This window comes from Mus musculus, chromosome 11, assembly GCF_000001635.26.
Source record: "Mus musculus strain C57BL/6J chromosome 11, GRCm38.p6 C57BL/6J".
NCBI classification, from domain to species: Eukaryota; Metazoa; Chordata; class Mammalia; order Rodentia; family Muridae; genus Mus; species Mus musculus.
This window is the reverse complement of record NC_000077.6, coordinates 116668548-116676353: the sequence shown is the minus strand read 5'-3', so window position 1 is coordinate 116676353 and position 7806 is coordinate 116668548. Positions and strand designations below refer to the sequence as shown.

The 7806-nt window shown below is 49.4% G+C and overlaps 1 long non-coding RNA gene and 3 other non-coding genes across 6 annotated transcripts; all 4 read right to left on the bottom strand.

The window, feature by feature from the left end:
* Positions 1–555: 555 nt before the first annotated feature.
* On the bottom strand, positions 556–4694 carry Snhg16 (small nucleolar RNA host gene 16). Of its 3 annotated transcripts, NR_027819.1 has the most exons (6): positions 4598–4694; positions 3999–4190; positions 3616–3690; positions 2283–2416; positions 1979–2054; positions 556–846 (listed from the first exon to the last, which is right to left on the bottom strand). It is a non-coding gene; the product is annotated as a small nucleolar RNA host gene 16 (long non-coding RNA). The 3 variants fall into 3 exon arrangements; NR_027821.1 differs by having other exon boundaries at positions 556–2054; NR_027820.1 differs by lacking the exon at positions 3999–4190.
* Snord1a (small nucleolar RNA, C/D box 1A) lies at positions 1682–1757 on the bottom strand. Its single transcript, NR_028570.1, has one exon. It is a non-coding gene; the product is annotated as a small nucleolar RNA, C/D box 1A (small nucleolar RNA).
* Positions 2131–2207, bottom strand: Snord1b (small nucleolar RNA, C/D box 1B). The gene has a single exon (NR_028567.1). It is a non-coding gene; the product is annotated as a small nucleolar RNA, C/D box 1B (small nucleolar RNA).
* Snord1c (small nucleolar RNA, C/D box 1C) lies at positions 3772–3849 on the bottom strand. The gene has a single exon (NR_028569.1). It is a non-coding gene; the product is annotated as a small nucleolar RNA, C/D box 1C (small nucleolar RNA).
* Positions 4695–7806: the final 3112 nt, after the last annotated feature.

The window sequence follows — 7806 nt, the reverse complement described above, 5'->3', positions numbered from 1 at the left end:
GAGACCCAGTCTGGGGTACAGAGCAAGTCAGCCTGGGAGTTGGTTAGCCGTAAAAACCACAGCCTCTTGCAGCAGGAGTCGAATGGCTGTCCTACCTTTTGACGGACTCCATCAGATAGCCCTGTCAGTTCTGCAGACTACCCGTAGACCCTCAGTACACTCCCCATCAAATGTGCAGACACATGAGTGTCCTTTACCAATGCTCCATTTAAGAGCTATTGTTTATACATGAGGTTTTGCCTGTTGTGTTGGCCTGTGCATTACATGCCTGGTACCCAGGATGTGTCCACCAAAGGATCCCTTAAGGCTAGGGTTACCGATGGCTCTGAGCACCATGTAGGTGCTGGCAATTGAACCCAGGTGTTCTGCAAGAGTAGCCTGTGCCCTCCAGCACATTACCACCGGATGGTTGAGGTGTTATGCAATGTTAACCTATGCTTTAAGTGACAAGTAAATTTTAGCAAGTCAATAGAAAAGGTCTGATTCTCTACAGTTCAGTGCAAGTGGTCCTTAAGTATTTCTAAGGCTCACTCATATACCCACAATGCTACCAAGTTAAATTTTATAAAGTTTATTTGTGCTTCAAAATACAAAGGCCAACCCTGACTTCCAGGAAATCCACTGTGAGAAATGCTTTTCTCGGCTTAGCAGGGGCCTCCCCAGGGCCTCCGACTGAGCGCCCTCACCAGCTAGCTGTCAAAGGCTTCCGAGGGTGACCACAGTCACGAGGCCTTACTGGCTCCTCTTGCAGAACAAACTCCAAGGTCGTCTGATGACTCTTTGGGAAATTAAAGGCAGGAGCAGCAGCAGGCTATGTGGTTCTCTCTGGCACTACAGGGCAATAACCTAGAAACAAGGAAAGAACCTGAAGGAGACAGGCAGCTAAGTGATCAAAACTACAAACTTTAGGAACAAGCATTATCAGATAGTCCTGGGATTCCAGCCGCCATCACAAGGCACTGTGTGCGCTACACACAGGCAGGCACCAGCCAAGTTCAGAAGCAGGCTGCTAACTTTTTTTTTAAAAGAAAGTTTTAAGAAGTTCCTGGTAAGTGGCCAAAAAAAGGTTTCTCATGAAACATCAGAGTATTTATATTCAACCAAATCCCTGAGGACCTGAACCTGAGTCCACTCAGAAGTGAAGGCAAGCAGAGCCACCCTGCAGAGAATTCCACAAGTACAGCTACTTTAGTGTAAGCCCATATCCACCCCCCAGATTCCATAGAGAAAAAGGACACAGTGTACACTGCATTACTAAGGCTGGGCTGAGCAAAGCCCCCCCCCCCCCAAGCCCGCCACTTGTTTCTGTGCCATCAAGGAGACGATACTTAGGAGGCTGCCAGGGCCACAACTTCTTTTCTAAATGTCAGCACCGCTAGAGGCAACGACAGAGTCGTCAAGCATTCTCATGGCACGCCTTACATCCCTGCCTCCTCTAAAGGAAGACATTCATTTTCTAGAACTATGTGACCAGCATGTCTCACTCCAGTGAGCACAGGACAGGTGCTGGCAGCCCGCCCATTTCTGCTAACTCAGGGACTTTGCCCTCAGAGCACCCAAGGAGGAGGATTAACAGGCAACTAGACCTTAGGTTTTGGGAGGTTGGCACACAGCTCTCTATGGAGTCTATTTAACTTGATCCCTTATAAAGCTCAAATTTCTTCAAGCATGGAGCCACACCCCTAAGCCTCAGAATAGAGTATTTTCCCTCAGCTGAAATCTTCAGACAGGGATAACCAATCCATCATAGGCTTATGGGCTTTTCGGGAACACAAAATGAGAACATGAAAATCCCAGCACCTGAAAGGCCACAAACTGAGTTTGAGGTCAACCAGGTCTACATAGCAAGTTGCAGGCCAGCACGGGCTACACAGTAAGACTAAAGGGAGGAAGGGTTACACTCGATTCTGCAGCACCTGATCTAACAGACTAACCCTTCCCAGCAACCACAACCCCTGCAATTCTGTGAAGCTCTTACCAGATAGAGGCATCCCGAAGGCCCTTTCTTTCGATGGTGATTTTGTGCCACGCCTTACGATGAGCCAACCGGGAATCTGAGTAACGAAGACAACACACCTCACTCTAACAGAAGCAATCTTACTGTGGACATTCTCAAAATAGGTCTTAAAAGTCGAGCCTCAGTAAACCATGACTCTTCAGAAAGTGTCATTTCAGACAGGGATAACTTAAATCATCCTCAGCTCAACCAGTGACAATCGCTTGTCTGTCACAAGAGAGCTACAAACCTAGCGAAGAAACGAAAAAATCCTGCTGAAACTTGCCTGCCACTTAGCACACCCCTCAGCCAGGGTACAGGACGGGTTGGCACTGATGGTCCACTGAGCTGCGCGTGCCAGCTCTTCTGCTCACAGGCACCCTTCCGAGTCAGGCCCAGAACCTGAGGCGCAGCCGTCACCTATCAGTAAGGAAACACACACAAGGTTAACTCTAAAAAACTCACATGGAGTCTTCCAGGCAAGCCCGGAAGGCTGAGTTTCAGGCATCCACACTCCACACAGAAAGGCCTCCAGACAGATAGCTTTATATCATCATGGACTCAGCTCCCACAGCAGGTCAGCCTTTGTGCACGAGAACTTTTTACAAGTTTTTAAAAAAGATTCAGCAAATGTTCTTAACCACTAAGCCATTTCTCTAATCACTCCTGTCCTCTTAAAGACAAGGTGACTCACAGGAAGGAAGCCAAGACAGAATTATGAGTTTGAACCCAACCCCTGTTCCACAACAAATGCAAGGCCAATCCAGGTTACAAGGGAAGACTCTGGAAAAAGGTCACTTCCAGCAGCATCTGCCTTACAGCTGAGCCAGAGTCTTTGGCAAGTCTTTGTAGACTATCAGTGAAATCCCTAAAATGGTACAGGTCACCCACTACAGCGACCCTACTGAAGGGCAGCCATTACCACACCTGCCACTAAGAGGTGACACTATACAAAGGAGTGTCTCCTTTCCCCACCCACATGTACAAAAGCATATGGCTGTCTGTTAAGACTGAGGATTAAAAAAACCTATCTCAGGAGGTGCTTAAACATAGCCAGTGCTCTGGTCTTGCTGTGAGAATGGTCATCAAACCGTTTCTCCATGCCTGCTCAAACCTCGAGGACTCTTAATTCCACTCCATACCCGTCTCATCCACTGACCTGGGTGGAAATGTGTGTATTTTAACACTTTTTACGTGTTCTGAGAGATATCCAGGTTTGGAAGCCAGTGATTCTGTGTTACAGAAGACAAGGCTCTGTGCTACTCCCAGGTAGCAGGCCCAAATCTTTACTTAACCCAATTTCTAGGCCAAAAAACAGCTTGGTGGCTAAAGGGGAAACCAAACTCACTCAAGTCAACCAGACACATAGATGCAGTGGCACACGCATATACAAAAGAAACAGAACCCACTCACTGAACGTCAGTTTACTTAGCAGTTGAGTGAGGAACAATTTTGTATTCACCAATGTTAAATGCAGCTTGTGAGAGTGCTGAGTAAGGAGGACCACGCCCTCCTCTGGACAATCAATCCCCAACAACCTCTAACCCCACCCCCACCCCAAACCTAACAACCAACCCTTCCCAGCTACCACAACCCCTGCGACTCTATGAAGCTCTTACCAGGCGCAGGCATCCTGAAGGCCCTTGTGCACCACCACGCCTTTCCATGATGCTTCCTGGAGACAACACCTCCGTCTGAAGGAGTAATAAAGAGATCCCACTTCATTCTAACAGAAGCAACCTTACTGTGGTCATTCTCAAAACAGACCTCAAAACGTCGAGCCTCAGTAAACCATGACTCTTCACAAAAGTGTCATTTCAGACAGGGATAACTTAAATCATCCTCAGCTCAACCAGCAAGAGGCCCCCCAAACCCCCCAGTGCCAACCCAACTCATTTTTGGAAATCCGGTTCTGGCAACCACGTTGAGTTGCAGAACGACACTCTATAGCCCCAAATTACACCGGCACAGACCCTCTTCTGGACTTGTTTGGAACCCTTACCGACACGGGCTGCAGAGGGCTCAACGCGCATTCTTCTGGCTGAACTTGAGAACTATGTCTGAGGCAGATGCCCACCATCTACCTATGCCTTCTGACGGGTGGACCACACCGAGCCCGTTGGCTTTCAGGGATCCAGCCATTACTTCTGAGACGGAACCTGCATCTTGTCTCCCGAGTGCCAAAAGGCAATGCCTTCGGGGAAGGAGAAGTTATGCCGCGTTAGAGCTAACGGCTTTCAGTTTTCAATCCCGTTCATGACAATCTGTAGTTAGCAGGAGTCACTCGTGTTCACTTAAGGCCACCACCCTCAATGGAGACCCCAGGGAAGACAGAGCTGAGCACATGGCTGGCTTTGGGTCACAGAGAGAAGACCGCTCCCCGCCCCAAGAGAAGGGAGATCGAAGACCAAAAAGGGCTTCATCCCGTCCGCATCAAACGTCTCGCAGTCTGGGGAGCATTTCCTTAGACAGCATCTCAGACCTCCTAAGGCCCACAATAGCAAAGGAAAGGGCTGATCGTCGACACGTCACCTCCGGAGAGAGCAAGCGTGTCGACGGTATGTGTAGGAAAAACCTCATCTTCCCTTTTCCACAACTTACCATCACCCAAAGCTTAGGCCTTTCAGGGAGAACACCACAGACCCGCGCGGCCATAACTTCCAAACACGCGGCAGAGGACCTCGGAAAGGACGAGATCGCGCTTGCGCGCAGTCTTCCCGTTTTCCCTCCCCTCCGCAAGTCTCGCCGGAACTCTCGCGATGTCGAGAATGGTTTGATGGGAAATGTAGTTCTAAATCTACCGTTGCCAAGAATGGGTCGTCTCACCTCACATTGAGTGAAGAGAAAGGGGTAAGATGGTGGCAGCCACCAGGGGCAGCAGAGGGTTCGGGGTAAGGAGCTTGGACTGTGAACTTCGGCGGTCCCCCGCTAAGTCTGGGGAGGTGGAGAATGTTCGAGGGTTCAGGGACCGTTGAGGAAACTGAGGCTCGTTAATTGTGCTGCAGATTTTTATCTGGGGTGGAGAAATGTCACTTGGCTTAGTTCCTTAGTGAAGTCCAGGGAGAGTCCCAGGGAATGGGCAGAAGCTTTTAAGATGGGGGCGAGAGCGGGTTCCGGCGGCAGGGGGCACTCGAGAGCTGCAGGGGCGACCGTCAGTAGCAGCAGCAGCAGCCCCAGGTATTCGCCTGCCTGTGGCACTGTTCTCACAGGGAAGATACAATGAAATCGGCGCTGAGGACTAGCCGGTATAAGTTGGAGATAAAAACCATTTTAATAGAGGGGTTTAGTGTGAGGATTAGGAGAAAGAGAAGCGCTCAAGAAGAATGCATACCCAGGGTGGGAACTGGCTCAAGGAGAGTTGCAATTGATTGTGTTAGCCATGTATAATTCTAGTAGCTCGTGAGTTACATCTTAAAAGGTTGCTAGGAGACACCCCCTCCCCACTTTCTTGCTATCTTGGTAAGTGAAATAAGTGTGCTGGCCCCAGAGAAGCGTTGGATGGAACTGTAGGCACAAGTCGCTAGGGGTTGCATGGGGGTGGGGGTGGTGTAATTGGTGAGGGTCGCTGAAAAATTGTAGTTTAATATCTGGGAAGGGCAAAAGGGCCTTCAGCAGTTGGTAATTATGCCAGAATTCTTGTTTCTCTGTTGGCAAGAGACTTGACAGGATTCCTGAATGAGGGACCCTCTTCCTCTATCGTGGGCGTGTTTTCCATGTCTTTCGATCCTGCCTCGTTCGTTTAGAGTATCATTTTGCATGGGGCATCTTGACTTCATTTTTAAATAGGACAAAATGGCAAGGCAGGGCCAGAACTTATACCTATTTACAAGCTAGTTTAAATTTACAAGATCTAGAGCCTTTTATTCACAACCCTCGCCCGGTCCTCCAGTCCTCCTCAAATGGAACTCTGTAGCATTTAGCCTGTATCATCTTTTTAATGTGGAAATCTGTTACTCACTCTTAATGACCATATCCGTGTATATTTCTCTCCTTTAATTTAATTGTGAGTCCTTTTGGGGGGAGGGAACTCTCTTAATATTTTTTTTATTCCCTCATAGTGCTGGGCTTAGTGTTGGGCTGTGTCTTTCTCACAGAATGTCCCAAGGAGATAATCAATAATGTATTCAGCAAGAACACAGGCCCTTGAATTTTCTATCTTACCCTTGAAGACAGACTATTTTGTTGAGTTCTGACAGGAAGGATGCATTTTCTCTCGGCACATTAAGTTCTTTCATGTGAGACTTGCAGGGGGAATTCTCAAGAATTTGCCCAAAGCCGCTTGTGAAACTCGTGGGCACGTGACCTTCGGCAGACAAGATAATAATGGTAGTTAGCACATGACGAATTGGATTCGCTAGGTGGCTGCTCACTGTCTCAGGTTCTTTAACCCTCGCTATCTATGAAGCCCTGGGACTATCCCATCTGGCAGATGAGAAGACACGTGTCAAGAGGGGAGGGGAGGGGCTGGTTAAAGCCTCAGTGGTGCCTGACTTGGTTTGATCTCAGCCCGCAGAGTTTATGCTTTTATCATTCGGTTGCTAATGCGCTGAGCGAGTTGACCTACTACATAAGAGCTTTTCTTCCAGGGGGACAAGTAGGGCGGAGGAGGATTTGTGTCTTTAAAAATTGACGTGTGGGTATGAACATGTATGCAGGTGCACATGTATGAGAGTAGGTGGGTGCATGTAGAGGTCAGACATCAACTTTGGGTGCCTTTCTCAGTCACTCTCCACTTTAGGTGTGAAGTCCAAGTCTCTCACTAACCCTAGAGCTTGTGGATTGGCCAGACAGACTGACCAGTGAGCTCCAGGGATCCCCTGTGTCTCCACTTTCCCAGAGCTCAGACAACAGACACTGTTCCCACCTTCTGCTGCTGCTCTGTTTACTTATGCAGTGTGTTGGCGTGGGGGTCGCCTGCGTGTACAGTCTGTGCACCACGTGTGTGCCTGGTGCCCACGGGGGCCAGAAGAGGGTGTCAGATTACCCCTGGGACTAGAGTCACAGTTGTAAGGTGCCATTTGGTTTCTGTGACTAGGACCTGAGCCCCGTAGAAGAGCAAACGCTCTCAGCCACTGAGCTATCTCTCTAGCCCCTCACCTGGCTTCTTAGTGAGCACCAGGGATCTGGCCTCGTGTCCCCTTCTTGGGCAGCAGGTGCTTTACCAATTGAGCGATGTCCCCAGCTGCATTTTTCTGTCTTTCCAGAGGTGGTTGGAGGCTAATAAAGTAACATTGACACAAGGATGCTGGCCACCTGCTTTGTTGGTTTGAGCCACGCGGTGGCAGAGTGGAGGAGGAGACTCTGTAGGAGCCTTTTGGTGTCTGGCTTTGGGATCTCCTGCTGTCTCAGGGCTCCAGGCTAATTGCCACTCAGTGTGCAGAGAGGCCACTATTCTGCCTGTAGGTCTCTGTGTGGGTTTCACACCTGGAAGGGCACACTTTCCCCTGCACAACTCAGTTATACGTCGTGGAACAGCCACAGACACACGGCCAGTAAGAGTACCACCAGCAGCTGGGCAGTGGCCGCCCAAGAGGCTGGAGCAAACTCCAAAGGCCTTGTGCCTGAGCAGGCCCGAGGTACGACTGTGTGTGTGGGCAGTCCAGAAATAACTGGAAAAGCCTCAAAGGCCGCATCAGAATCCCTGAATGAGCAGCCAAGGTCAGAGCTGCTCAGAATGAAGTGCTAATGCTACTGTGATCTCACTTGTGCCCCGTGCGGCTGAGATCCGGTGCAGCTGAGCCGTGTGTACAGTGGAATCCCATAACCATTCTACGAGATCTACAAGTGCAGACTACAGCTATCAGGTGAAG